Source organism: Macaca thibetana, chromosome 18 (assembly GCF_024542745.1).
Source record: "Macaca thibetana thibetana isolate TM-01 chromosome 18, ASM2454274v1, whole genome shotgun sequence".
In the NCBI taxonomy this organism is placed as follows: domain Eukaryota; kingdom Metazoa; phylum Chordata; class Mammalia; order Primates; family Cercopithecidae; genus Macaca; species Macaca thibetana.
Genome location: NC_065595.1, coordinates 59,275,210 through 59,302,291, shown reverse-complemented (window position 1 = coordinate 59,302,291; position 27,082 = coordinate 59,275,210). Strand labels below are relative to the sequence as shown.

General features: G+C 40.4%; 2 protein-coding genes across 8 annotated transcripts in view; both read left to right on the top strand.

Annotated features, from left to right (window-relative positions):
• Positions 1-27,082, top strand: part of SNRPD1 (small nuclear ribonucleoprotein D1 polypeptide) — a 340,677-nt gene that overhangs the window by 46,935 nt on the left and 266,660 nt on the right. The window lies entirely within an intron of this gene.
• Positions 1-27,082, top strand: part of GREB1L (GREB1 like retinoic acid receptor coactivator) — a 296,873-nt gene that overhangs the window by 109,967 nt on the left and 159,824 nt on the right. For 4 of the 7 annotated variants that reach the window (XM_050767627.1, XM_050767626.1, XM_050767629.1 and 1 more), the window contains exon 1: positions 23,903-25,811. The exons of the other annotated variants lie outside the window; for them this stretch is intronic. The gene's annotated coding sequence lies outside the window, so the exon portion shown is untranslated. Of the gene's footprint in view, positions 1-23,902; positions 25,812-27,082 lie in introns of those variants that run through there. 7 annotated transcript variants of the gene reach the window in all.

Genomic DNA, 27,082 nt, shown 5'->3' with positions numbered 1-27,082 from the left:
TTTATCTTTGCAGACTCCCTGTGCATCTTTCTGTACCCTCCCTACCCGCCTCCAGCCTTTATGCTTCCGGACCACTTTATCAGAACTCTTCTCCTTTCTGGTTTATCCTTCTCTAGTGAAATACTTCAGTAATTGGTATTCAATAATGTGATTTTACTGCTTAACTTTTCCATGAAATGAGGGTGTCAAGTATCATTTGCAGCCTCCTTAACACCTCAAAATTCCACAGACTTGATATCTCTTATTACATAGTTGAACATTCCACAGTGTTCTTTGGGAACACGTACCCTTCATGTAATCCAGGATCCAGCGATGATTATTGAAAACTTGGTTAAAAGCCATTTTAGAAGAAAAAGTAGAATATAAAACTTGGAGGAATCCCTTTTTCTTCAGATCCTAAGCATACTGTTGAATCTCAGTGATTTTGTGAGGTTTTATTTCTCATGAAGCTGTTGGGATTCTTTTGCCATTTGTTTTTAGTGTTTTAATTGCTTGGTTTTTTTTGTTTGTTTGTTTGTTTGTTTAGATTTTATTAATAAAGAGCCTAGTTGATAAACACTGTTTAATTGTGTTTACTATTCTTGTTCCATGATAGTGCTAGCCTGAGAGGAAAAGGTAAAGGTCAAATGCTACAGGCATCCAAGAAGTGGTGGAGAGTGGTCGTGATGCCCATCCCAGGACCAAGTTGCTGCTGTCATGGCAAAATGGCCTTTCGAAACTCTCTGGTGCTTGTAAGCACCCTTCTTGAGGAATTCTGAGCACTTTGTGAACAGAACCATAGAATGGCAAGGGGCTTAGGAGGTACCATAACTGATTTGTTTCTATTTTCTGAAGGAGGAGATGGAAGCACAGAGCAGTCAACTATCTAGTCCTAAAGTCAGACAGTGAGAGGTCTTTTTAAAAATTCTTTACTTTTTTTCTCCTTTCTTTTTAATATGTTTGGTTAATCCTTACAAATAAGCATCCCATTTAATAATTATACACAATTTTGATCTCTCTTTTAATCCAAATAAGTGGTTTTTCAAACTCTAATGTCATAGAATCAAACTTAGGGCTTCCTATTTGCTAAATCCATCAACCTTTCTGGGGTGTTCAAAATGCAAACTCCTGAGTCCTTTCCTAGACCCACTGACTCATGAATCTCTGAGAGGGAATAAGAGCTCTGCATGGCAACAGTGTTCCTCAGGTGATGCTGATGCAGTCCTTGAGCTAGATTTTGTGAGAAATACTGATCTAAAATACTGAATGTAATGGGTGTTTCATTGGCCACACAGTCTCATCAGGGAAAATCAGTAGTAATTCCAAAGAGATTTTCTATTTTGTTATATTCAGATCAAATATAGCCCATGCTGTACCTGTTGCTGAAACAAATGGAAATATCTGTTCTGTTCTTCCTTGCTATAACTCCAGTTTATCATTCAGCACTTTATACCACCACCATCACTGTCAGACCAGCAAAATGACTTTCAGAACCTATCTCTAGGCACCAGGCCCCAGGGCTGACCCACTCCACCTCACTTGTCTGTTGGTTGTCTTCATCCACAACTATGATCACTTGTTTCTCCATGCTGTTTCTTCCTAGGATTCTCCTGCATTTCTTCACGTTTTACCCCCAAATAAAAATAAGTTGTTTTTCAACTTAAGCCGCCAGCCCACATATCTCAACTCCTTTAGGAGGTTCGTTATATTTTACTTCTCAACAAAGACTTTCCCAAGGCAGGTAATAAAATGAAATGTTATAAAGGAGAGTGAGGATCATATCCGTGGATCAAAAAGTATCAGTCTGAGTTAGGTTTTAAACTTACCTTATTAGGCCGGGCACAGTGGCTCACACCTGTAATCCTAGCACTTTGGGAGGCCAAGGTGGGCGGATCACCTGAGGTCAGGAGTTCAAGACCAGTCTGGTCAACATGGTGAAGCCCCGTCTCTACTAACAATACAAAAATTCCAGGCGCGGTGGCGGGCGCCTGTAATCCCAGCTACTCAGGAGCCTGAGGCAGGAGAAATGCTTGAACCTGGGAGGCAGAGGTTGCAGTGAGCCGAGATCACGCCTCTGCACTCCATCCCGGGTGACAGAGCCAGACTCCATCTCAAAAAAATTAAAAAAAAAAAACTTATCATATTAGAAAATTTGAAATTTAAAAGGCACATAGTGGAGTCAGAATGTATTTAATTGTATAGAATCATGTAAGAGTGAACTAGGAATCCCATATTGTTTCTTCAGTTCTAAGCCAGTTTTAGGCTGTCAGTCTGACCTCAGATATTTATAATCAGGGATTTTCACAATTTTTGTAAGTAAAGTCATGTTTAAACAACCTAGCATTAGTTATTTCTCCTTTGAATTTTGATTAACAATTTTGATTACAGTGTGGACCATTTTACATATTTTCTGTGACTATGGAGAATTTAATGTGGCTTAGCCTGAAAAGCACATGATACAGAGTTTAAAGGACATAGGTTTCAGTCTTAGCAGTGCTAACTTTCTTGAACAAGTCACTCAACCTTTTAGAGTCTGTTTTCTCATGTAATGAATGAAAGGCTCTATCTCATAATGTCATTATAATAATTAAATGAAGCAAAGTGTTCAAAGCTTTCAATGCAGTTCTGAGATGTTGTTTATAAAATTTTGGTTAATTTAGACATTGGTTATGTCTAATGACAATTAGGAAATCTCTCTCAACCTTAGACTAAGATAACATTTTGTGGGTCTATTATGTTCGTAAGGTTTTTTTTTTTTTTTTTTAGCAACCTAAAATAATAGCATTCTTATAAAGATCTAGAACCTACAGCAATATAATTGTTTTCACTTTTATTCTGATTACCTTTTACAGTGGACACTTTATTGACAAACCCAAAGTCCACCTCACCTCTCTGGCAGCTACCTAGGTGGTATGGGTTTATTTGTGTCTCTATTTTGCTTCCTTTGTTTGCTTCTAAGATCCCTCCCGGCTCAGGCCATGCTCCTCGCCCCCACCCGCAGGATCTGATGCTACGGGAATATAATTGTGGTCCCACTACCAAAACTCCTCATAGCAGCACAGTAGAAAAACATTGGGGCTGGGCACGGTGGCTCACGCCTGTAATCCCAGCACTTTGGGAGTCTGAGGCGGGCAGATCACGAGGTCAGGAGATCGAGACCATCCTGGCTAACATGGTAAATCCCCATCTCTACTAAAAGTATAAAAACAAATTAACCGGGTGTGGTGGCGGGCGCCTGTAGTCCCAGCTACTCGGGAGGCTGAGGCAGGTAATGGTGTGAACCTGGGAGGTGGAGCTTGCAGTGAGCCGAGATCGCGCCATTGCACTCCAGCCTGGGCAACAGAGCGAGACTCCGTGTCAAAAAAACCACAAAAAACACATTGGTTTTGGAGTCAGAGGACATGCATTTGAGTATCAGTATTTGGCTACTTATGAGTGTGGTAATTTTATAAAGATTAACCAAGATTTTTTCTTTTTTCTTTTTTTTTTAGACGGAGTCTCGCTCTGTCGCCCAGGCTGGAGTGCAATGGCGCAATCTCGGCTCACTGCAACTTCTGCCTTCTGGGTTCAAGTGATTCTCCTGCCTCAGCCTCCTGAGTAGCTGAGATTACAGGCACACGCCACCACACCCAGCTAATTTTTTTGTATTTTTAGTAGAGACGGGGTTTCACCATGTTGGCCCAGTTGGTCTTGAGCTCCTGACCTTGTGATCCACCCACCTGGGCCTCCCAAAGTGCTGGGATTACAGGCATGAGCCACCGTGCCTGGCCCTAACCAAGATATTAATAATATACATGAAATACTTTATAGAGTATTTCATGTATATTATAAAGTAGAGAAGTGTGTATAGAGAAGTGTGTTCTTCCCATGGTTAGGGATTTATATAAGGAGGAGTGTTAACATTTGTTGCGTACCTAATATATGCAACGTGCTTCACATACATTATCTTGTTTACTGTAACACTATGAAGTAGGAGATATTATATCCATTTTACAGATAACTAGCCTCAAGCTACATGATTATGAAGTAGTGAAGCATGATCACCACTGCCTGTCTTGGCTTTCAGAGCAGTAATAGTCAGGCCATTTTTGGTCCTGCCTTGGCTATCAAGAAGAGAGGAAAGGAGTAGATGAGAAAATGGAAGGAGACCCTCTGTGTTGCAGTCAGCAAATAAGGAGCTATCTGAGAATTTGTACTAGTCACTGACCTGATAGGATAGATATCTGCCACTTGTCTTTGTGACAAAACTGAAAAGACAAGAGGGGCCACAGCACTGGCAAGGGTTCCTCCAGCTGAAAGTTTGTGGTGGGGAGCCATGCTCCTCAACTGCAGTCATCTTGAAATATGACTCAGCTACATGCTTCTTGATTTCTGTACTTCCCTTGTCCTCTGTCAAACAAACGTGATTGCAAGTGCTCACTGCAGAAGGCACAGGGATCTTTCCACCTCAGCTTCCGGGGTAGTTGGGACTATAGGCGTGCACCACCACAGCCAGATAATTGTTTAAGTCTTTTGTAGAGACAGGGTCTTGCTATGTTGCCCAGGCTGGTCTCAAACTCCTGGCCTCAAGGGATCCTCCCACCTTAGCATCCCAAAGCACAGGGATTACAGATGTGAGCCACCACACCTGGCTACTTATTAAATTGTTTAACCTAAAGGAGTGGTGAAGCCAAAAAGCATTTTGGAGTTCCTACTGACTGAATTTTTCTAGTGTTTTTCTGCTTGAACACAAATGAAGTCAAAGCGTTCACCTGGCCTGAAAGCTTCAGGTGACACCAGTCCATTAGGCGTAAAGTCTTTCCTTCCATGTCAGTGGAGCCTTGCTTATGACCCCATTAGGCTGTGACAAAACAATGGGAGTACCTTTCAAAGGGAAAGTGGGAGCTGAACTGCTTTTGTTGGTGGTGAGGGGCCATGGTTATAATCAAACAAAACTGGGGAGATATGATGAGAAATTAATTTCCTGAAAATAGAAATTATAGGGAAAGGTTTTCATTATTAAACCTCAATTTTGGCTTTAGGGTTTTAGTATTAGCATTTAAATTATTGGAACCATTTTTGCCTATGTGCTTATAGGGTCTCTAAATGCATTTGTAAAATTTCAGACTGATTGATGGCCTGAATTGATGTTCAGTCCATCATCATGAACTGAATGATGAAATGATGTCTACAACCAATTTTAATGTCATTACAGACCTTTAAAATGGTAAGAAGATTAAAAGAGAAAAAGGCCACTGTGTCTGGTTCGTGAATTTTGGTCATGAACACATTGTATTCAAGAACTATCCTTAGGTCCTTGTTCTAGGCTTCACTGCCTCAAACAAAACTTAGGTGGGATTTTTTTTTTTCTGTAATAATTACACTTAAGCACCTGATGATCTAATGAGGACAATTTCTTAATGTGCCAAAATGAGTTCTTTGTATCTTATTTGAATCTTTTGTTGCTTTAAGCTAATCTGCTTTATGGTTCTCAAATCCAAGCATTTTACAATGCAGGCTCTAGCAACGGCATTTATTTGGAATGCTGCCTTTTGTTTACTAGCTTTACCAGACGCTCACTGCTTCCTTTGGTCATCTGGTGTCTTCACTAATGTGATTTGTACTCCTAGGCTCTGCAGGTAGCCATGAGCCTTTATAAGTGAGATTTACAATGGGACTCACCACCCTGGCTGCTAATGAAGGTAGCCACAGGGATTTTGTTTTGTTTTTTCATCTGTCCCCCAAAAGAGTGGAGGAAATTGTGCTCTGGGTTTTCTAATTATCCTTGTTTTCCATATAATTTTGCAACTGATTTACTAATCACCCTGCAAAAACACAAATATTTTTGTTTAGGAGTCAGAATGTTTCATCTACCAGCCCCTCATGCTAATCACTAGAATTGTTTATTATTGAACCTGAAAAGAACAAAGTGAAGTCTCTGTTTAAACTCAACCAACTGGCATTTTACCTTCATCTGTTTTTGTCTTTCAGGAAGATTTCTGACCAATTTGGTTATTTAAAAAATAAAAACTGTGTGACTAGGTAACTTGGATTCTGGTAGCAGCCTTGCCATTCAGTACCTAAGTCATGGACACATTTTGGTTTCTTATCTGGAAAAAAAAAGGAGGTTAGTTAGCAAGGTACATATAAGAGCCAAGATGATGTTTTATATTCTTCTAGCTTTCTTTTCTACTATCATAGTGAACTAAAGTGCCCCGATTGGATTTGTGGGTAAACCTACCATTGAAAAACAACTTTGTATCTGATAAAATGTCTTGCTTAGCTGTCAAAGCAATAAATATACAATGTTAATGTCTTCATTTTAGAAATGCTATGATTTCTAGATTATAACCCAATTTTATACAGAGAGGGATTTGCCCATTTCCAGCAGGGAAACACAGAGCCCATGTATTATTGTGCTTCACAAGACAGTGGTTCTCAGGTGTGGCTTAGAGCTGTCTCCCAAAGGTCATGGAATCTTTGGATTATACAAGAGAGGACATAAGCAATTACTCCAAAGACAAAACGGCTGCATACCAAGGTGGACATGTCCTCGCTACCTCTTAATGAAACACAGGGAGCAGAAGGTTGAGAAGAGAGATTATTATTATTATTATTATTTTTAGACAGAGTCTCGCTCTGTCACCCAGGCTGGAGTGCAGTGGCACCGTCTTGGCTCAATGCAACCTCCACCTCCAGGATTCAGGTGATTCTCCCACCTCAGCCTTCCAAGTAGCTGAGACTACAAGCATGTGCCACCTCAGCCTCCTGGGTAGGTGGAACTACAAGCGTGTACCACCATGTCCGGGTAATTTTTGTATTTTTAGTAGAGACCAGTTTGACCATGTTGGCCAGGCTGGTCTTGAGCTCCTGACCTCAAGCAATCCACCCACCTTAGTCTCCCAAAGTGTTAGGATTACAGGCGTGAGCCACCATGCCCGGCCTGGATTGTTAATTCCAAGTCTGAACACTTAAAAATCACTGCTTGAGGCTGGGCGCAGTGGCTCACACCTGTAACCCCAGAACTTTGGGAGGCCTAGGCGGGTGGATGACAAGGTCAGGATATCGAGACCATCCTGGCTAACATGGTGAAACCCCGCCTCTACTAAAAATACCAAAAATTAGCCAGGCGTGGTGGCAGGCACCTGTAGTCCCAGCTATTCGGGAGGTTGAGGCAGGAGAATCGCTTGAACTCAGGAGGCGGAGGTTGCAGTGAGCCGAGATTGTGCCACTACACTCCAGCCTGGGCGACAGAGCAAGACTCTGTCTCAAAAAAAATTTGGCTTGTTTCTCCATTGCAACTGACAGCTTAAAGTCGATCTGATTTCGCAGATGTTCTGCTGAGGTGATGCTCCTGCGAAGGTGTTGAAACTACAGTTCCTCCCCTCTGGGAATTTACAGTCTGATCTGGAAATAAAACAAGTATACAAGTAGTACTGTGTGAGTTAGTGGGAATAAAAATGAGTAAAACATAAACTGTGACTCTAAAGATTTCAAAATCTAGAGGAAAGATGGATTTTAATACAACTTCATAGGCCAGGTGTTTAAGAGCTGGTCAAAGGTAAATTCAGGGTCCTCTGGAACTCACAGGCAAAATCTTAAATCAGACTGTAAGAAATGAAAGGAACTTACAGTAAAATGCTGGCCAGTGTTCCTATTCTTGAGTTGGTGATTGCTACTGGAGAAAATCCCTCATCATTGCAGACTGATATCACTGTAAATTCATTGTCCCTATCCCTAAATGCTACCTAATTATATCTTTGACTGCCCTTGGCTGACTTTCTTTCCTTTTTATCTAATCAATTATTCCAAATCTATTCCACTCTGTTCAAGCCCGTACCCACTTGCCCCTTTCTCAGCAGGCTGCTCGTCTCACTTCTAGGAATCCCTGAAGAGTCCCAGTAATTGCCGTGACTTTAGCTGATCCTAAGTACTAGTGAAGTGAAGTTCTTTATCTCCAACCCTGGGTTCCCTTGCACTTCAGACCCTATTAGATTACTGCTGGATATTTCCATTTGGCTGTTTCACAGCCATTTTGAAACCCGTATGTCTAAGAACTGAATGGATCACCCTCTGTCCAGAGACCTCACCTTCTTTCTCAGGGTTCCCTGAATCAGAGAAGGTACCATCATCCATCCCAGTTTACCTGAAAAAAGAACTACTCTGGCTGGAATATGCCATGTCCAGGTGGGAGGCTGCAGTAATCCTTGTCATAGTCTTTAACACATTGTATATAATTGCATGAGAAATAGCATTGTCAAGTGATTAAAAACATTTGGCTTTGAAGTATGATGGATCTGTTTGATTCATGGCACCATCACTTATCAGTCAGCTGTGTGACCTTGAGCCAATTATTAAACTTTCTAAGACTGGGTTACCTTTTCTGAAAGATGGAAACCATAATAGTACTTACAGTCTAGGCATGGTGGCTCAAACCTGTAATCCCAGCACTTTGGGAGGCTGAGGTGGGTGGATCACCTGAGGTCAGGAGTTCAAGACCAGCCTGGCCAACATGATGAAACCCCATCTCTACTGAAAATATGAAAATGAGCCGAGCACGGTGGCATGTGCCTGTAATCCCAGCTACTCAGGAGGCTGAGGCAGGAGAATCATTTGAACCTGGGAGGTGGAGGTTGCAGTGAGCTGAGATCACTGCCACTGCACTCCAGCCTTGGGGACAGAGTGAGACTCCGTCTCAAAAAAAAAAAAAAAAAAAAAAAAAAAACTTACAGGGTATTCTGGGGATTAAATGAGATCTCACATATGAAGCATTTACCATAGGTATCCCTAAGATCAAGTAGAACAGAGATCATTTAGATCATTTCTGACTCACTCACTTCTGTATCTGCCAGACCTGACACAAAGAAGGCACTCAGTAAATACTTGTTGAATGAGAAAATGAAGTAGTGGCATGCCTAGATTAAGCTACTGACAATAGGGATGGAGAAAAGAAGCAATGAAAGGCAGAGACCTACGTTTCTTCCTGAATTACTTCCCCATGTCATCAATCACTAATTCCCACTGATTTAATTCCTAAATATTTCCCAGGCTCATCCCATCCTCTATAACCCTCCCATAACTGCACCCACACAGGCTATCATGACCACTCATCAGGACTATAGCAGAAGTTTCTAAACACTCTCCCTACATCCTGTTTTACATCCTCGCAAGCCCCTACCAGACTGCCACTGGGGAAATCCATTCAAAGCTAAAATGCAAACATGTCATTTCTTTGCTTAAAACCCATTCATGGCTATCTTTTATCTACAGGATCTAGTCTCAGCAATTCAGACCTGGGCTACATTTCCCTTTCTTTCCTAACTTGCCCTCTCTCACACTTGGGAGTCTAGACCAACATTAGTTGGTCTTGGCCGTATCTTCTGGACATACCGTGCTATTTCATGTCTTCATGCTTTTAAGAGGTTTCTGGTTGTTCTTTTTCTTTCCACGGCCTTTTTTCCTGTCCTAATTAGGTTTACATTTGTCTGCAAATGACAGGACAACTGAAACAGCAAGTTAGAAGTTTCTTTCTTCTTGGCATAACATTTAGAGGTAACAGTCCAAGACTGATAAAGAATCTCTGCTATCATCAGGGAGCCTCAGTCCTGTCCTGTGCTTCTGCCATCAATGTGTGGCTTTCATCCTTGTTCTTCCTCTCTTCTTTGCTCCCTCTAGGACCTTATTCCATTAGTCATCACCTCTTCCTTTTCTTTAAGGAAAGAACCTCATCCTGCAAGCATCCCTCCTTCTAATTATTTCTTCCTGCCATTGTACCTTTCTGGCAATTACCAACCTATTTCCACCCTCGTTCACCACACTTGCTTCTTGAAAGGCTGATCACATACTGTGGGACATTTTCATTCCTGATCCTATTTGACTTCTCCCACCTTTTAAAACTGTCTACCACCAATCAGCCTGACCAATATGGTGAAACCCTGTCTCTACTAAAAATACAAAAATTTGCTGGGCGTGGTGGTGGGTGCCTGTAGTCCCAGCTAGTAGGGAGGCTGAGGCAGGAGAATTGCTTGAACCCAGGAGGCGGTGGTTGCAGTGAGCCTGAGATTGCACACAACCCAGCCTGAGATCCAGCCTGGGCTACAGAGCGAGACTACATCTCAGAAAAACAAACAAACAAAAAACCAACAACAACTGTAAGTGTCTACCACCTTCCATTTCTCCAGATTCTCTTGTCCCTCAGCTTTCACCACACTGTTCTGCTCCTGGCTCCCTTCCTGCTTCTCCTGCTGCTCCTTCTCCATCTGCTTTGCTGGTTTTACTCTTATTTTGCTTCACTTTTTTTTTTTTTTTTTTTTTTTTTTTAGGCAGCATCTTGCTTTGTCGCTCAGGCTGGAGTGCAATGGCAAGAGCTCAGCTCACTGTAACCTCCACCTCCTAGGTTCAAACAATTCTCCTGCCTCAGCCTCCCTAGTAGCTGGGATTACAGGAGCCTGCCACCATGCCTGGCTAATTTTTTGTATTTTTAGTAGAGACGGGGTTTTGCCATGTTGCCCAGACTGGAACTCCTGACCTCAGGTGATCCACCCACCTCAGCCTCCCAAAGTGCTAGGATTAGGCGTGAGCCACCACACCCAGCCCCTTTGTTTGACTTTTTTTTTTTTTTTTTTAGACGGAGTCTCGCTCTGTCACCCAGCTGGAGTGCAATGGCACAACGTCAGCTTACTGTAACCTCCACCTCCCAGGTTCAAGTGATTCTCCTGCCTCAGCCTCCCAAGTAGCTGGGACTACAGGCACATGCCACCATACCCAGCTAATTTTTTGTATTTTTAGTAGAGATGGGTTTCACCATGTTAACCAGGATGGTCTCAATCTCCTGACCTCCTGTTCTGCCTGCCTCAACCTCCGAAAGTGCTAGGATTATAGGCGTGAGCCACCGCACCTGGCCTGCTTGACTCTTAAATGGCAGTATTTCTCATGGCTTCCTCCTGGACCCTCTCTCATTCCACATACTTCTCCCACCTAGTCTGTCACTAGGTAATCTCACCAGTACCCATAGCAGCTGGGCATGGTGGTTCATGCCAGTAATCCCAACATTTTAGGAGGCTTAGGTGAGAGGATCACTTGATCCCAGGAGTCTGAGACCAGCCTGGGTAACATAGTGAGGCCCCATCTCTACAAAAAATTTAAAAATTAGGCCAGGCATGGTGGCTCATGTCTGTAATCCCAGCACTTTGGGAGGTTGAGGCAGGTAGATCACTTGAGGTCAGGAGTTCGAGACCAGCCTGGCCAACATATCGAAACCCCATCTCTACTAAAAATACAAAAATTATCCAGGCGTGGTGGCAGGTGCCTGTAATCCCAGCTACCCGGGAGGCTGAGGCAGGAGAATCGCTTGAACCTGGGAGGCAGAGGTTGCAGTGAGCTGAGATCGCAACGTTGCACTCCAGCCTGGGCAACAGAGGAAGACTCCGTCTTGGAAAAAAAAAAAAAATTAGCCAGGCATGGTGGCATGCGCCTGTAGTCCCAGCTACTCAGGAGGCTGAGGTGGGACAATTACTTAAGCCGAGGAGGTGGAGGTGGCAGTGAGCCATGATTGCACCACTGCACTCCAGCCTGGGTGACAGAGTGAGACCCTGTCTCAAAACAAGAACAACAACAAAAATCCCTGTGCCCATAGCTTCTATTTGTGTGGCTGCCCTCTGTCTCCAGGGGCTGCTTGTTCAGTCCTCACATCCTGAAGTCAAGTCCTGAATTTCTCACTGCGCAATGAAAGGGCTTCTTTTCTTTCCTTCCACCCCTGTTTATCTGCAAGCTCTATCCCGTCTTCCTAGACTCCTGCAGAAACTTTTTCATCTGGGCTCTAATCAAGCTTTCACACTCTCAAAGTTACCTTTTATGTTTTAAAACATCTAATTATGTTATTATTACTATTTGAAAACTTCTGTTGGCTTTCTCCTGCTTCTAGAGTTAAATTCAAATCCCTAATTTAGTCTATAAGGCTCCTTATAGAGACTGGCCCCAACTTACTTTTAAAAAATTTTTTTTTCTCTTGCCACTCAATCTGCACCCCCCAAATCATACACCCAACAATTAACTTTAGTATTTCTAAAATATGCTATGCCTTTGATAGTCTGTTCTGTTGACCTGTGAGGGCCTCCTAATTTGATGAATTCCTACTTTATCCTTTAAAGCAGGGGTCTGCAGTCCCTTGGCCATGTGGCTTGTTAGGAACTGGGCCGGCACAACAGGATGTGAGCAGTGGGCAAGCGAGCATTACCACCTGAGCGCAGCCTCCTGTCAGATCCGTGGCGGCATTAGATTCTCGTAGGCTCCCAAAACCTATCGTGAACTGTGTGTGGGGGGATCTAGGTTGCATGCTCCTTATGAGAATCTGATGCCTGATGATCTGTCACTGTCTCTCATCACCACCAGACGGGACCATCTAGTTGCAGAAAAACAAGTTCAGGGCTCCCACTGATTATATATTATGGTGCATTGTATAATTATTTTATTATATATTATAATGCAATAATAATAGAAATAAAGTGCACAATAAATGTAATGGGCTTCAATCATCCCAAAACCATCCCCCAACCCTTGGCTGTGGAAAAATTGTCTTCCACGGAACCAGTGCCTCGTGCCAAAACGGTTGGGGACTGCTGTTTTAAAGCAGCAAAATATCACCTCTTCTATGATGTTGTTTCTATTTCTCCAGAGTTGCTACATCCCCTGAGCCTTTTTTTTTTTTTTTTTTTTTTTTTTTTTGAGACAGTGTCTCGCTCTGTCGCCCAGGCTGGAGTGTAGCGGCGCGATCTTGGCTCACTGCAAGCTCCGCCTCCCGGGTTCACGCCATTCTCCTGCCTCAGCCTCTGGAGTAGCTGGGACTACAGGCGCCCGCCATCACACCCGACTAATTTTTGTATTTTTAGTAGAGACAGGGTTTCACCATGTTGGCCAGGCTGGTCTCGAACTCCTGACCTTGTGATCCACCCACCTTGGCCTCCCGAAGTGCTGGGATTATAGGCGTGAGCTACCATGCATTTTGAATAAATTTAACAAATTCGTTGGCTTATGATAAAAATAATATATGAATGGGGTATTAAAAACAAGTTATATTTATAGTCTTTACTATGCAAACATTCGTAAACTGTACTTGTCACAGTACATTTATCTACAATAAACCTACTGATGTGAAAAGGTATTACTTGTCATGAAAACGTCAATGTTTTACAAGAGCAAATGTCCAAAGTCAATAATGGTATTAGCAATAATAATAATAAATACAGGGCTTAATTAAGTTTGCAGTGTGCTTTTATATATATGTATTTTTTATGCACTCTGTTGCCCAGGCTGGAGTGCAGTGGCGAGATCTCGGCTCACTGCAACCTCCGCCTCCCAGGTTCAAGCAATTCTCATGCCTCAGCCACCTGAACAGCTGTGACTGCAGGCGCAAGCCACCACACCTGGCTAATTTTTATATTTTTAGTAGAGACAGGGCTTCTCCATGTTGCCCAGGCTGGACTTGAACTCCTGAGCTCAAGCAGTCCATCCACCTCAGCCTCTGAAAGTGCTGGGATTACAGGAATGAGCCACTGCACCCAGCTTTTATATTTTTAAAGTAACAACTTCATTGTAGAAAATTGGAAAATAATGAACATAAAGGAAAAATTTTATATTCTGTAATCACATCACCCACATAATGTGATTATATCATACTATATGAATTTATATCTTATTAGATTATTTTTTCCTTATAGAAATGGGACCATACTGCTTTTATAACATATTTTCCATTTCATCTATTATAAATACATATCTATGTCAAAAATATAGTACGATAGTGTTTCACTTACGGATGGATTTGTACGTGTTAAACGAGACAGGTACATGGCAGGTACTCAATAGTAGCAGCTATTACTATTACTAGAATATGCTTAACCATTTCTCTATTGATGGAATATTTGTTCTCAAGGGTGGGGGTATTAATGTTTTACTTTATTTATATATATAATAGACATTCGCTCCTCATTAGAAACATTTTTCTTAGCTGATTCTTTTTTCGTTGTATTTGTTTTAGGTGTGTAATATACAGATGTTTTATATTTTCACTAGTCAACTATGTTAGCCTTTGTGATTTCTGGTTAAGAAAGCTAAACTTTCACTGTAACATAATAAATGCTGGTAATATATGTGATGTATATTAGTGTAACAAATAATTTTATTTCCTCTTAGTTTTATATGGTTTGATATGAATGGGCGTGTAAATGTATTTATGTATAGACATTTAAATTTAATCTTTTTTTTTTTTTTTTTTGAGACGGAGTCTCGCTCTGTCGCCCAGGCTGGAGTGCAGTGGCGCGATCTCGGCTCACTGCAAGCTCCGCCTCCCGGGTTCACGCCATTCTCCTGCCTCAGCCTCCCGAGTAGCTGGGACTACAGGCGCCCACAACCGCGCCCGGCTAATTTTTTGTATTTTTAGTAGAGACGGGGTTTCACCGTGGTCTCGATCTCCTGACTTTGTGATCCGCCCGCCTCGGCCTCCCAAAGTGCTGGGATTACAGGCGTGAGCCACCGCGCCCGACTAAATTTAATCTTTTATTCTCTTGAATTTATTTTTAGTATCTCATATAAGTTTTTTCCTGTCCTGTCCTGTCCTTTCCTGTCCTTTCCTTTCCAAGACAGAGTCTCTGTCACCCAGGCTGAAGTGCAGTGGTGCAATCTCGGCTCACTGCAACCCCTGCCTCCTGGGTTCAAGTGATTCTCATGCCTCAGCCTCCCGAGTAGCTGGAATTACAGGTGCATACCACCATACTCAGCTAATTTTTCTTGTATTTTTTGGTATAGACAGGGTTTTACCATGTTGGCCAACCTGGTCTTGAACTCCTGACCTCAAGTGATCCACCCACCTTGGCCTTTCGAAGTGCTGGGATTACAGGTGTGAGCCACCACACCGAGCCTATAAATTAATTCTTTCTTAATTGTTACTCTTAAAATTATTGATCATTATTTTAGGATCATTAAATGAGTAATTTGTCCCTCCCTTTATTATTTTATAATGCCTCAATTGTCACATAATAATTCTTATAAATAATAAAGTCTTTCAGACTGCCACCACTGAGCTTTTCATTTTTGCGCCAATCTGATACGTTAGATTATTATTCAAAAAATAGTTTTTCCCAGGTATGGTGGCTCATGCCTGCAGTCCCAACACTTAGGGAGGCAGAAGTGGGAGGATAGCTTGAGCCCAGTTATTAGAGACCAGCCTGGGCAACATAGTGAGACCCTGTTCTCAACAACAACAAGTTTGAAAAAATAGTTTGAGCGCCTCCTATGTTGGTGGGTACTACAGTAGGTGCTATGATTTCAATAATAGGCAAAACGAGAAAAACATGATTTTTGCTTTCATGGACTTTAGAATATAATAGGGAAGATAAATATTAATCATACCGATTATTGTGTAGCTTAAAAGTGAGTTAATTATTAGGAGGGAGATGAACAAGGTTCTGTGAGAGCTTTTAGCAAAGGACGGAGGGTGTCAAAGATGATGGCTTTCATTAGTAGCCATGCTTGAGTTGAAATCTAAAGGGCAAAATAAATTTAAATGGACAAAAGTAAAAGATGGGGTGGGTGTTATTTCAGGCAGAGGGAATGTAAGCGTTTAAAGGTTGATCAGTGTTGCTGGAACACAGCATTTAGGAAGAGAACATTGCAAGATAAGGCTGGAGAGATGCTCAGGGTTACTTAGGATATTGATTTTTTTCCTGAGAGAAATGTAAAATGTTGAAGGCTTTTAGCAAAGGGTTAGCATGATTGTATTTGCATTGTAATGCAGAGAAGTGATTGGAAGGTGCTAGAGAGGAGGCAAGGAGGACAGTTAGACAAGTTGATACCAGCTTTTGGGAAGAGACCTCCGTTCCAACCGATGAAGGTCTCTCCACAGAACTGCTTGAGTATCCGTAGAGCATGGTGACTGCCTTCCCTCAGAGAAAGTGATCCAAGAGATCAAGTCAGAAGCTGCAGTATCCTGTATGACCTTTGGAATCACATGCTGTCTTTTGTTCAATTTTTGTTTTGTTTTGTTTTGAGACGGAGTCTTGCTCTGAAGCTCAGGCTGGAGTGCAGTGATGTAATCTCAGCTCACTGCAACCTCCGCCTCCCAAGTTCAAGCAATTCTTCTGTCTTAGCCTCCCAAGTAGCTGGGACTACAGGCACGCACCACCATGCCCTGCTAATTTTTGTATTTTTAGTAGGGATGGGGTTTCACTATGTTGGCCAGGCTGGTCTCAAACTCCTAACCTCGTGATCCACCTGCCTCGGCCTCCCAAAGTGCTAGGATTACAGGCATGAGCCACCGCGCCTGGCCTTCTTGCTCAATATTTTATTGATCACACAAGTCAGTCTTGATTCACAGGAAGTAAGAATCACTGGAGTCCACCTTGGAAGATAGTTACCACAGACTAAACCCTGTGGAACACTAACATTTAGGAAATTGAGAAACAGCCTATGGATGCAGGAAAATCAGAAAAACAATGAGATGAAATCCAGCGAAAGGGAAAGAAGTTTCAGAAATCTACTCAAAGGCATATTAGATTAGAACTGAAAAATGTTCACTGGATCTAGTGACACAGATTTATTGACCCAAAGCTCTTTCTTTATAATATGGTTTAATGTGGTTCTTACTCACCTCCCCTTACAACCTTCTTGAAAAGATTTTTTTCTTGTCTTAAATTATCTTCCTTGTGAATTTATGTTTTTGTAAAGTTCCATAAAAATTCTACTGAGATTTTAATTAGAATTGTGTTGTTTATAATTTTGTATAAGAAATACTTCTTTTTAAAATGATTAGGCTTCTTTTTTTTTTTTTTTTTTTTGAGATGGAGTCTCGCTCTGTTGCCCAGACTGGAGTGCAGTGGTGTGATCTCAGCTCACTGCAAGCTCCACCTCCTGGGTTCACGCCATTCTCCTGCCCCAGCCTCCTGAGTAACTGGAGTAACTGGGACTACAGGTGCCCGCCACTATGTCCAGCTAATTTTTTGTATTTTTTAGCAGAGACAGGGTTTCACCATGTTAGCCAGGATGGTCTTGATCTCCTGACCTTGTGATCCACCCATCTCGGCCTCCCAAAGTGCTGGGATCACAGGCATGAACCACCATGCCCGGCCTAAAATGATTAGGCTTCTAAGAAACTTAGTATATTTGTCTATAATGTGTAAATTTTCACTTAAATCACCTAATAGTTTGGCAACTTAAAAAACAATATCATATAGGTGACATTAAAATGGTTCCTATTATTTTTCTGTTGCTATTGTGAATAGAATCTCTTCCTTACCCCCCCCATCACCATAGTGTTTTCTTTGTAAAATAGTATTTAATTGAAAAATAAAAATTAGGCCCGGCATGTTGGCTCACACTTGTAATCCCAGCCCTTTGGGAGGCCAAGGCAGGTGGATCACTTGAGGCCAGGAGTTCAAGACCAGCCTGACCAACATGGTAAAACCCCATCTCAACTAAAAATACAAAAATTAGGTGGGTGTGGTGGTGCACATCTGTAGTCCCGGCTACTGGGTAGGCTGAGACAGGAGAATTGCTTGAACCTGGGAGGCAGAGGCTGCAGTGAGCCAAGATCATGCCACTGTACTCCAGTCTGGGCAGTAGAGTGAGACTCCATCTCAAAAAATAAAAATAAAAAAAATGTATATTTATGTCTTAGAATATGATGTTTTGAAATATGTATACATTGCAGCATGACTAAATCATGCTAACATATTCATTACTTCACTTATAAAATTGTTTGTGATGAGAACCGTTAAAATCTACTCTTAGCAATTTTTGGCTATACACTACATCATTAACTATAGTCACCACGTTGTACAATAGATCTTCAGAACTTATTCCTTCTATCTTTCTATCTTTTTTTTTTTTAGATGGAGTCTCTCTCTGTCGCCCAGGTTGGAGTGCCACCATGCCCAACTAATTTTTTTTTTTTTTTTGTATTTTTAGTAGAGATGGGGTTTTACCATGTTGGCCAGGCTGATCTCGAACTCCTGACCTCAGGTGATCCGCCCACCTCAGCCTCCCAAAGTGCTGGAATTATAGGCATTAGCCACAGCGCCCGGCCTGTTCCTTCTAACTGAAATTTTGTGTTTTTTGACCAACATCTCACCCTATTCCCAGTGCTGCCCCTGATAACTGTCATTTGACTCTCTGCTTCAGTAAGTTTGACTTTTTAAGATTCCATATATAATTGAGATTATGCAGTATTTGTCTTTCTGTGCCTGCTTATTTCACTTGATATAATATCCTTCAGGTTCATCAATGTTGTTCCAAATAGTAGGATTTCATTCTTTTTGAAGACTGAATAATATTCCATTGTGTATATATACCACATTTTCCTTATACATACATCTGTTGATGGACACTTAAGTTGATTTCATAAATTGGCTATTATGAATAAAGCTGCAGTGACCAGGAGGGTGCACGTATTTATTCAGGATCCCAATATCATTTCTTTTGTATACATACCCAGTGGTGGAATTGCAGGATCATACAGTAGTTCTGGTTTTAGTTTTTTGAGAAACCGCCATACTGTTTTCTGTAATGGCTGTACCAATGTACATTCCCACCAACATGGTGCAAGGGTTTCCTTTTTTCTACATCTTCTCCAACACCTGTTATCTTTCATCTTTTTTATAATAGACATTCTAACAGATGTGAGAATGTCTATTCTCATTGTTTTTGTTTCCCTGATGATTAGTGAAGTTGAGCATTTTTTCATATATTGGTGGCCATTTGTATGTCTTCTTTTTGAGAAATGTCTGTTCAAGTCCTTTGCCCATTTTAAAATTAGGGTTATTTGTTCTCCTACTGTTAAATTATTTATTTATTTGATTAATTAATTAATTTATTTATTTGAGATGGAGGCTCATTCTGTTGCCCAGGCTGGAGTGCAGTGGCACAATCTTGGCTCGCTGCAGCCTCTGCCTCCTGGGTTCAAGTAATTCTCCTGCCTCAGCCTCCCAAGTAGCTGGGACTATAGGCACATGCCACGATGTCCGGCTATTTTTGTATTTTTAGTAGAGACGGGGTTTCACCATGTTAGCCAGGATGGTCTCGATCTCCTGACCTCATGATCCGGCCGCCTTGGCCTCCCAAAGTGCTGGGATTACAGGCGTGAGCCACTGCGCCCGGCCTACTTGAGTTATTTGTAGTTGGGATTTTAACCCCTGATTAGATGTATGGTTTGCAAGTATTTTCTCCTATTCTGTATGTTGGCTCTTCGCCCTGTTGATTGTTTCCTTGGCTGTGCAGAAGCTGTTTAATTTGATGCAATCTCATTTGTCTGTTTTTGCTTTTACTGCCTGTGCTTTTGGAGTCATAGTCAAAAAAATCATTGTCCAGACCAATGTCATGAGCTTTTCCCATGTTTTCGTGTAGAATTTTTATAGCTTCAGGTCTTATATCTAAGTCCATTTTGAGTTGATTTTTCTAAATGATGTAAGGGTCTAATTTCTTTCTTTTGCACCTGAATATTCAGTTTTCCAAGCATCAGTTATTGAAGAGACTGTTCTTTCCCATTGTGTGTTCTTGGCCTCTTTCATGAAAATCAATTGACCATAAATGCATGGATTAATTTTGGGGGCTTTCTGTTCTGTTCCATTGGTCTATTTTTATGCCACTACCATGCTTTTTTGATTATTATAGCTTTGTAGTAAATATTGAAATCAGGTAGTATGATGCCTCCAGCTTTGTTCTTTTTGCTCAAGATTGCTTTGCCTATTTGGGGTCTTTTGTTGTTCCATATACATTCTAGGATTATTTTTTCTATTTCTGTGAAAAATGTCTTGGAATTTTGATAGGAATTGCATTGAATCTGAAGACTGCTTTGGGTAGTATGTGCATTTAAACAATATTCATTTTTTAAATCCATAAACACAAGGTATCTTTCCATTTATTTGTGTCTGCAATTAATGTTTTATAGTTTTCAGTGTACAGATCTTTCACCTCCTTGGTTAAATGTATTCCTAATTTTTTTTTTATTTTGTAGCTATTATAAATAAGATTTTTTTCCATTTCTTTTTTGGATAATTTGTGGTTAGCATATAGAAATGCTGATTTTTGAGGAAAACCAGTTATTGTATATTCTTACTTTATGTGTTTATTTAAAGACAGACTCTTGCTCTGTCACCAGGCTGGAGTGGAATGCAGTCGTGAGATCTCGGCTCACTGCAAGCTCTGCCTCCTGGGTTTAAGTGATTCTCCTGCCTCAGCCTCCCAAGTAGCTGGGACTACAGGTGCCTGCCACCACACCCCGCTAATTTTTTGTATTTTTAGTGGAGACGGGTTTGCACCATGTTAGCCAGGATGGTCTTGATCTCCTGACCTCGTGATCCACCCGCCTCGGCCTCCCAAAGTGCTGGGATTACAGGCGTGAGCCACCGCACCCGGCCTGTTCTCACTTATAAGTGGCAGCTAAGCTGTGAGGGCACAAAGGTGTAAAAAAGGTGTAAGAGTAATATAATGGACTTTGGGGAAAAGGTTGGGAGTGGAGGTGAAAGATAAAAGACTACACATTGGGGACGGTGTACACTGCTCAGGTGATGGGTGCACCGAAATCTCGGAAATCACCACTAAAGAACTTATTTATGTAACCAAAAACTACCTGCTCACCAAAAACTGTTGAAATAAAATGAAAAGATAATAACTTCACAGAATAATAAAAAAAGAAGAAATGCTGATTTCGTATGTTGATTTTGTATCAACTTTACTGAATTCGTTTATTAGTTCTAACAGTTGTTTGGTGGAGTCTTAAGGTTTTCTATGTACAAGATCATGTCATCTGCAGAGACCACCATAAATGTTTTCAATCTAGAAGGGTCTTTTTGTTATGTTACTTTTATCCTCATTTTATGGATAAGGAAACTGAGGCCCAGGGAAGATAGGTGTCCTGGCCATGGTTACTTAGGGGCAGAGTTAGGAACTGCACATCTTGAACATCCAAATATTTTCATGCTACATTAATAAGAAATCAGGGGCTGAGCACAATGGCTCACGCCTGTAATCCCAGCACTTTGGGAGGCTGAGGCGGATTATGAGGTCAGGAGTTCGAGACCAGCCTGGCCAACATGGTGAAATCCTATCTCTACTAAAAATACAAAACTTAGCTGGGCGTGGTGGCGGGCGCCTGTAATCCCATCTACTTGGGAGGCTGAGGCAGGAGAATCAATTGAACCTGGGAAGTGGAGATTGCAGTGAGCCAAGATTGTGCCATTGCACTCCAGGCTGGGTGACAGGGTGAGACTCCATCTCAAAAAAATAAAATTAAATTAAGAACTACTCAGTCAAGTCTTATTCAAGTTAGTACTCCCTTAGGTATCACTTTTTTGGTATTAGACTTCAAAGTGATAATATACATTTTATAGCGCATTTCCAGTTTTTAGCATTGTCATTTTGAAGTATAGTGTCACGACTTGAGGAACTCCCTCTCATCTCCATTCAGTTCTCCTAAGACATGATTCCTACCAGACAGGAAGTGCTTCTTCTTTGAGGTCTAAATAGCACCTGACAGTCTATTGCACTGAATAAATATTTAATGAAGATTGGGTATTTCCTCTGTGATGCATCAACTACTCTTGTTGACTGTTGAGGAAAGCTTCTTTTTGTTATGGTTGTTTTCATGAAGTAGGTTAAGAAATTTATTTTCCTGAATATTGTTATTAATGCCAGTTTAAATATTTGTGTCATCTCAAATATAAATCTGAGATTCATTGATCCGGTTGCATGCAATAAAGTAATTTGGTAGGAAGGTTTTTTTTCTGGAATTTGTGGTATTTAGGGCTCTGAAAATGAAAAACATTTGCTAATGTGGTATAAGGATGTTTGTGGTGTATTTTTTAATTGAAGAAATATAACTTTTATTGATAAATACTTCCAAAATTGTGAATAATTCTTTCAGTTGACAAAGATTTATATTTCTTGTATTTTAAACTATCAGTCATATATTTACTTTTCTTATTTTTAAGTTTCCTTAACTGATATTAAGGTTTTTGTTTTTTATTTTATTATTATTATTTACTTTGAGACGAAGTCTCCCTCTGTCGTCCAGGCTGGAGTGCAGTGACACGATCTCGGCTCACTGCAGCCTCTGCCTCCGGGGTTCAAGCAATTCTCCTGCCTCAGCCTCCCAAGTAGCTGGGATTACAGGCGCCTGCCACCACACCCAGCTAATTTTTTTTTTTTTTGGTATTTTTTTTTTGTTGTTGTTGTTGTTTGTTTTGAGACGCAGTCTCGCTGTGTAGCCCAGGCTGGAGTGCAGTGGCGCAATCTCGGCTCACTGCAAGCTCCGCCTCCCGGGTTCACGCCATTCTCCCTCATCAGCCTCCCAAGTAGCTGGGACTACAGGTGCCCGCCACCTCGCTCGGCTAATTTTTTGTATTTTTGGTAGAGACGGGGTTTCACCGTGTTAGCCAAGATGGTCTCGATCTACTGACCTTAGGTGATCTACCCCCCTCGGCCTCCCAGAGTGCTGGGATTACAGGCATGAGCCACTGCACTCAGTGCCTGATATTAGGATTCAATGAAATACATTTATCTTTGCCTATGGAGTCTCTAAACTTGTGAATTTAGTGAAATAGCTTGAACATTTTCAACTGGTAAAATTAGATCACTATAGTTGAATCATTTGGTGCAAGCTGTTAATGTGACATTCAGCTGGAATTTATCAGACTCAATTAGAAAACCTCCTCTCATTTAAATAAAACAAAAAATTGAATAGGTAGGGAAAAGGTTATATATGCTTTTTATTCTCTTTCCATTTTAGAAAGCAAATGAACATAACTATGAAATAGATAAGTCATACTTAGTGATAAAATATCCTCCATTTTTAAGGAATAATTTCCCTGTGTTTCACATTTGATGACTTTTGGGATCTATATTTCCATTTGGATAACTGTTAACATTGTTGGTGTTCATTTTACTACAGGAAAATTGGTGAGTGTATGTGATGACAGTTACACAGTACATATTCGATAACAAGGGTAGAATAAGTCAGTTCAGTCGTGGTGGTCTGTTATCTATTTTTAGGTCTTTTTGACCCAGGAGTCTGTGACCTATGAAATCTCCACTTTTTTGGATTTGTTAAGGTCTTTTACAATGCAAAGATTTAAATTTAGATGAGTACCACACTGAAGGATATTGGCTAATGTGGTCCCAAACATAAAGGGTATCAAAGGATACATGGGGAAAAGCTTATGAAGTTACGGTAACGTATGTGAGAGGAGAGGGGCTACAGTTTAGGAAGTTTCTTTTCTTCCCTAACTTATAACAAAGAGAATCTGAAATGTAAACTGGTATTTGCCATGCTCTGATTAGTCAGCAGCATGCCATTTTGTGAAATCATTGCTGAGAAAATGTACCAAATCTTGAGTACAGAGTGTTCCTGCATCTGATTGGAAGGGGCACATGAATTGTTTCTAAGGTATTGCAGACCCAAGGCTGCACAAATTAATGTGGAGACTTGGGGGAGGGATCCAGTCAGGGAAGGGAAGCTTCCTAGACATTACAGCTCTGTCCAGAGGCCAAATGGGAGATAAATCACCACTGGCCACCTCTCTTATTATTGAAATGGTTCAGCCCTGGGGTTTAACTGAAGGACTAACAGGGTTTTGAAGTGCAAATAGGATGGTGAAGGGTAAACCTTTTTAGGGTTTCATTTTGATGGATTTTTTTTCCTGTGTGGATTTCTGGTACAGACTGTGATCTGGAAGGGGCCCTTAAAAAAAAAAAAAAAAGTTTTGTTTTGTTTCTGATCAGTCAGATAATAAGAACTTTCCATAGGGGTGTACTTTTCTAGCATGCATATTGATTCTATTGTGTTTTAATGTAGATCATTTAATTGGATCTTTTTTTGAGCCTTCTGCAGTGGAGCTGTCATTTCAAGGTCACTTCTCTTTCTTGTTATTAATGCTAAAGTTTGAAAGTGTTGAATAGATTGCGGGGGATTACTTAGGGCCACTGTGTATAAGGCTTTGTTTATAAAGTCTTCTAGTTAAAGATCCAGTTCATATTAGAACAAATATTTTACATAAGTGTTCTATAATTATTTAATCCTTTTTCTATTGTGATATGATTTTACATACTCATTTTTTTATTTTGTATGTATTCTGCTTTGCCAGCCTTAAAAAAAAAACCAGAAAATTCTGAGATTATGAAACATTATACTATGTTATTTATTAAAGATACATTGAAGTGTTTGAGGAAAGAAGAGAGACATAAAAATGTTTAAATAACTGATATGTTGATTTATGTAAGTTGAAATATTTTTTAACCTTCTCCCCACAAGTAATTCAATCACAGGAGACAAAATATACTTTAAAATTTGTTTTTTTTTTTTTTTGGAAAGTGGAGAGAGGAGTCATTAGTAACGCCAGAGAAAAATGATTGTAGCATAACTTAAAGGCTTTGTGTACAAAATTTTAGAGAAAAAATATTTTTATTAAAGAAATGCTGTAAGTATTTAGATTTCTTCTTAGAAATACTGTTGATGGAAATTTTCTTAAGCATTTTGGCTTTTTATTTTAGATGTAACATAAATATTTGTATCATTTTCCCTTTTTGAGAAAAATAATGTATTTAGCTCCAACAGAGGTTTTCCTGTGTTGCTTGATATCTATTATAAAAACGGGTTGTTAATCTCCATAATTGGCATTGACCACATGATGTTCTTAATTGACCTCCAGGTTAGTTTTTGTTTGTATGTTCTTTGAAATTTTCCCTTCACTGAATTTATCTGAATGTTAGAGTTCTATTTACTTCCTATTGCTGTCTGATGGTTTTAAATAAGATGTTTTAAACAACAGGCACAAGGAAAGTCCTAGAACCTAGATGGCATCAAGCAGAGTCTCCTGCATCTACAGCTTCCCTGTCATTAGTTTGTTGCTGGGAGATGTTAATATGACCTTGCCTTTGTTAGAAAAGAGCTCTGCAGCCCTTCCCAGAATCCTCTTGTAAAATGTCTTTTTAACCCAAGTTGGAGATTGTCTGATGAATGAATGGTGAGCTTTTTCAAATGTGCTGCACATATTGTTGACATTGTCACAGGTTGCTTTTTAATTTCTAATGTGTTTTTAATTTGCAAAGCATGCATGTGCCTTTCACGCAGTAGAACTGAGTCAGCATTTCTGAGTCCAGATATTGCTATATGCAAACAAGATAGTCAGGCTTAAGAATGCTGTGTGGCAGACTTAGATCTCTTGAAACACTTGTGAATGAATTTCACTTTGAATATTGATGAATAAAAGAAGATACTTGAGAAAGGCTCCCCTGCCCGCCCCCACCCTCAAACACACACAAGAACTCCTCTTGCCTATTGGTGAGTGAATTGCCCCAATATAAAAGCACTGGGTGGGGAAAAGTGAGTTACAGAGTGAAAAGGCAATCCACAAATAATCACTCTTTTCTGCCTTTGATTGTGTCAGATTTTGTGTGTGTGTGTGGCAATTGTTTTCTTTTTTGCTTAGAAGAGGTTTATGGTCCAGTGTCTGTCAAGTCAGCCCCCGTCTTAAGCTTGCAGTTGTATTTCTCTCTGGAGTTCCTGGAGGTGATGTTATCTTTTGTTCACTCAGCAGTGTGGTCGTTCCTGAGAGCATCTGTCACTTTAGGCATTACAAGATGGATGGGTCTCCAGTGAACTGCTGGTTGAAGCAAATGGTGAAAATAAGAAAAGTCATGGGGTTTCAGGGTCTGCAGAGGGGACAGACAACAAGGAAACACTGTTAGAAATCAAGAGTAAGCTGAGCAATAGAGGAAGAGAGCAAAGATGGATCAGATGTCATTTTATAAACATCTTGGAAATCAGAATCTTTTGGCTTTCGTGATCTGAGGGAGACATCTGCATCATGGTAAACAATTCCATGCTTTGGATTTGCAAAATGTGTTTGAATATATATTTTTTAACCTTGGTAAAGTGTTGGGAAATAATCATAATGATACAGAATATATTATGTGAGGATTTTGCTGTTTGGAGAATTAGTAGTCTTTTCAGTGTTTTAAAGATTAAATTAGAAATCTAAGCTTAAATTTTTTGTTTTATTTTCTCTTTTTTCTTTCCTTCCTCTTTTTTTCTAAATTTTCTTTTTGTAAACAATTGACCAAGCACAGACATTAAAATGAAAAGTTTTGGCCACATAACTAATATTGTTTACTAAATGCTTTTTGGCACTTTCGTAGAGGAATTCTGAAAATTCTGTGCTCAGGCTTTTGGGAGGCTGGGGACAGATTTTAAGTTATTTTCAGTAAACTTCAACTTAACGGGTTCTTTGGTCAAAAAAAGAAATATAATTGTTATTGATCTGTCAGAGCAAGTTGGAGATTTGTATTGTATTTAGAAATACATTTTGTTGGTGAAGGTCAAAATTTGTAAATCCTGGCTAATACAAAGTCCCTCCTGTGAGAGACAAGGAACAGGAAGGAGGTTGGCCAGGGAGTAAGAAAGAAGAAGAGGGGGCAATATGATTGCAAAAAAAAAAAAAAAAAATGATTTTGTCAAACTTCTTGGCATTTGTCTATGAAAAAGACCATAGGTTGAAAGGCAAAGAAATTAAGATGATTAGAAGCTTTAAGCTATACAAATGGTTGAGTATCTTCCTTCTCTATGGGTGTAAATAATAGATGAAAGAGTAAGAGTGACAACAAAGGATCAGGTCGTTTAAGAGAATGTGTGCAGCCTGAATAGGGGTCTGTGGCCCAGGGCCAAAGGTCTTAGCTTTGAGTGTAATTAGAAGAAAATACAAAAATGTCATTACTAACAGGTGAAGTGTGCAGCACGTGGCCAAAAATTAGCAATTTTAGACTCTGAAGCTATTGGAATTAGATTACTGACTTTTTTTTTTTTTTTTTTTAAATCATTAGGGTCCTTGTGGAGTAATATGGTTTCATTGGCAGTAATGCAGTTTGACCTTGTTGACCATATGGGGTAATCTTGGGTTTGGATGTAGGTAGCAAGGCTCCTGCTGACTTAGGAAAAGATGTCTATTTATGTGTGGGCGGGTGGGATATATGTGAGTTTGAAAAACTAGACCTTCCATTTTTAATTATTTTGCCTGAAGACCTTCTTCTGACAGTAAGAGGTAAGATAAATACTTTTATTCAAAAAATCTAAAATTTTTTTTCT